The 4,183-nt window shown below is 37.6% G+C and overlaps 1 pseudogene; it reads left to right on the forward strand.

Annotated features, from left to right (window-relative positions):
* Positions 1-200: 200 nt before the first annotated feature.
* Aldoa-ps8 (aldolase, fructose-bisphosphate A, pseudogene 8) lies at positions 201-1,310 on the forward strand (annotated as a pseudogene).
* The last annotated feature ends 2,873 nt before the right edge of the window (positions 1,311-4,183 follow it).

The following is a 4,183-nucleotide window of genomic DNA, read 5'->3' on the forward strand; positions in this document are numbered from 1 at the left end:
AAAATTAAGAGTTTTATTAATTTTACTCATTGAAAAATTAGATTTTTTTTTAGTATCCCAAAACAGAATAGAAGATCCCTTTTTCTATACCAGCTGAATAGGCTAAGTTCTCTTGTAAAGGACTGCAGAATGAGGGTCTTGTGACCCCAGCCATGTTTGATTTTTAGTCCTTTACCCAGCAGACCCACTCCGTCCTGGGCCAGGAATATGCTGCCACTAGCACCATGTCCTACCATGCACAGCACTGACATTGGAGCAGAAGATGGAGCTGTCTAACATCTCTTACCAAATTGTGGCTTATTGCAATGGCCTCCTTGATGCAGATGAGTCCACTGTAAGCATTCCTTTCACAGAGAACAACTAGGAGAACAGGTATTTCTACCACTAGCTGCTGTTGAATGCTGATTGATGACTGTGTGAATGCCTGCGTGGGGGTAGGAAGTGGGGTGATCCTCCTCTAAGAGACACCATACCTGAAGGCACATGATGGATATCCCTTCCACCAGGTTATCAATTCCAAGGGTGGTGTTGTGGGCATTAGGGTAGATAAGGATGTGGTGTCCCAGGCAGGAACCAATGATGAGACCACTACCCATGGACTGGTAGGTTACCCGAATGCTGTACCCAGTACAAGAAGGATGAGGACAAATTTGCCAAATGGCTTTGTATGCTAAAGACTGGCGAACATACTCCCTTGGCCCTTGCCATTGTGGAAAATGTCAATGTTCTGGCCCGTTATACCAACATTTGCTCACAGAATGGCATTGTACCCATTGTGGAGCCTGAAATCCTCCCTGATGAGGATCATGACTTGAAGCACTGCCAATATGTAACTTAGAAGGAACTGGCAATTATCTACAAGGATCTGCGTGACTACTATATCTATCTGCAATGGACATTGCTGACTCCCAACATGGTCATCCCTGGTCATACTTGTACCCATAAATTTTCCAATGAATAGCTTGCCATGGCAACTGTCACAACACTTTGTCCCACAGTGCCCCCTTGCTGTCTCTGGGCTCACTTTGCTATTTGGAGGATAGAGTGAAGAAGAGGACTCCATCAACCTCAGTGCTATCATGTGCCCTGATCTGAAACAATGGGCCTTGACTTTCTACTATTCCTGACCCCTACAGGAGTCTGCTCTAAAAGCCTGGGAAAGGAAGAAGGAGAACCTGAAGGCTGTTGAGGAGGAGTAAATAGAGAGAGCCCTGGCCAATAGCCTCTCTTGTCAAGGAAAGTATACCCCAGGTAATTAGTTTGGAGCGGCAGTCAGGAAATCACTCTTCATCTCTAACTATCCCTACTAACTAGAGTTGCTCCAACAACTCTCCAGGCCCCTGCCTACACACTTTCTGCCTTTATGTGTATGGTACTGTCTGTGAATGCTAATTCTGCCATCCCTTCCACCCCACTGCTAATAAACAACTATTTAAGGGTGAAAAAAATCTCCCTTTTTCTTCAGTTAGTTATTTAAAGTTTTTCAGAAAGCCCATGAAAAATATTAATAGTATTATATTTGTTTCTTATTGTAAACTATCAACTTTTAGCAATCAAGAGTGTACAAAATGTTTTTTCTTGAAATATGCCATTATATATTCATTGTTAGGTGCTCTTTCTATGAAAACTTATTTATTTAATAGAGTTTTAAAGTGACTAGACAGTAATTAACAAGAATTTATAATTTCCAACTAGAAAAATGTACGCAAAATGTCCTAAAATATTTCAGTTAATTTTTAATCCTAAAAATATAAAACTTAATCCAGAGATTTTAAAACATTTAAAATCATGAGTAAAGATAGATCTTCTTTAAATCGTGAAACATAATACAAAAGAGAAAAATAAATAAGCCTAATGGGAAAATTATCCTTGTAGGTCCATTTGTATAAGCTAGCTGCAACTGCATCAATGACTACACAGGACTTCAAATACTTCCTTTTAATATGGTCATTACAATTGTTTCTGAAAATTGATTAAAGGAGTATTTGCAATCCCATGCAGTCAATCAGGCAGTTAGAAAGGTTACAACATCCATGGGAATCACTAGAATTTTGAAGCACATTCACATAGTAACTAGTATCTCAGGTTATATATTCCACTGTTCCAAAATACAAATAAAAAAACAGCTAGAATGTTAGTCAACATACTGTATTTTATTATACAGAGGATATTTTTCATGTTTCCATATATATGTTAGTTTTACTATCAGATTATTTTTTTATTTTAATGTATAGATTGATATTTGATGTCTTTTATTTTATTTTTAAATTGAAATAGTTTAAGCAGATTTAAAAACATAAAAATTATACCTTCATAAATATCCTATGATGTGTATATGCTTGGCTTATTTAGGTTAACATAATGATCTACAGTTTTGACCACATTGTGACAAATAACAAAATTTCATTATTTTTTAATGACAGAATAGTATTTTATTTTGTATATCTATTGTCTTTTCTTTAGTCATTGGTCATTAGCCAATGGATATTTAGGTTTTATTTCTTCGTTATTGCTAATATAATGCTGAAGTGAATGTGGAAATGTAGATATCTTTTTGGAAAATCAATTTTACTTTCCTTTGGATATACATTAGCTACCAGGTTTGTAGGTTCACAGGCTAGCCTCATTCTGATGAATGCCTCCATTATTTTCTATTGGATATTTTTGTTTACATTTCAAATATTATTCCATTTCCCCCACCTACCCAAAAACCATTCCCTGACTCCCTACCCTGACATTCCCTACACTGGGGACCAAGGGCTTTTCCTCCCTTTGTTGTCCAATAAGACCATCATCTGTTACATATGCAGCTGGAATCATGGTTCTATCCATGTGTACTCTTTCGATGGCTGTTTAGTCTTTGGGAGCTCTGGTTGGATGGTATTGTTGTTCTTATGGGGTTGCAAACTCCCTCAGCTCCTTCAAACTTTACTGTAGCTCCTCCAATGGGGACTTCATTCTCAGCTCAATGGTTGGGTCAGAGCATCCATTTCTGTATTTGTCATACTCTGTCAAAGCCTCTCAGGAAACAGCTATATCAGGTTCCTGTTAGCATGCATTTCTTGGCATCAGTAATATAGTCTGGAATTGGTGTCTGTATGCATATGGGCTTGGTTCCCCAGGTGGGGCAGGTTCTGAATGGTCATTCCTTCAGTCTCTGCTCCAAGTTTTGTCTCTATATCTTCTCCTATAAATATTTTTATTCCCCCTTTTAAGAAGAATTGAAGCACCTGCACTGTGATTATCCTTCTTGAGCTTCATGTGGTCTGTGGATTCTATCATTAAGTCTCTGCTCAAAAATTCAGGTGATAATAAACACTAGTGAGAATGTGGAGAAAGAGGAACACTCCTCCATTGACGGTGGGATTATAAGCTGGTAAACCACTGTGAAAATCAGTCTGGAGGTTCCTCAGAAAACTGAACATAGTACTACCTGAGGACCCAACTATACCACTCCTGGGCATATCCCCAAAAGACGCCCCAACATATAACAAAGACACATGCTCCACTATGTTCATAGCAGCCTTATTTATAATAGCCAGAAGCTGAAAATAACCTAGATGCCCTTCAATAGAGGAATGGATACAGAAAATGTGGTACATCTACACAATGGAGGACTACTCAGCTATTAAAAACAATGACTTCATGAAATTCATAGGCAAATGGATGGAACTAGAAAATATTATTCTGAGTGAGGTAACCCAATAACAGAAAAACACACATGGTATGCACTGACTAATAAGTGGATATTACCCCAAAAGCTTGGATTACCCATGATATTGAGACAGAGTTTCAATCAGACTAAAGGAATGATTATCTTAATTAACAATTTCACTGACAGTGTGTAAAACTTTCCTTTCCTCTACATCCCCTCCATTGACATATACACACATTTGATCAAGTACTAATACACATAAAATTAAACTAAATTAAATAAATAAGAATGAAAACCAGAAATGAGCAGTTTATGTTGTTACTTGAAAATTTTTAACTAATGTACCTGATTTTTCAAGCTACTTGTCATGTACATTATGTTCAACTAAATAACATGATCTGAAAATTCTTGCCAGTGTCTCCAAATTTCTAAGTGTCTGATATTTCTGTTACTTGGGATTTGGTTGTCAAAGTGATTTGAAGACCCTCTGAGAAGCTCCAGTCACTCCCCAACCAATTTTAGCATGGC

This window comes from Rattus norvegicus, chromosome X, assembly GCF_021556685.1.
Source record: "Rattus norvegicus strain SHRSP/BbbUtx chromosome X, alternate assembly SHRSP_T2T, whole genome shotgun sequence".
Classification (NCBI taxonomy): domain Eukaryota; kingdom Metazoa; phylum Chordata; class Mammalia; order Rodentia; family Muridae; genus Rattus; species Rattus norvegicus.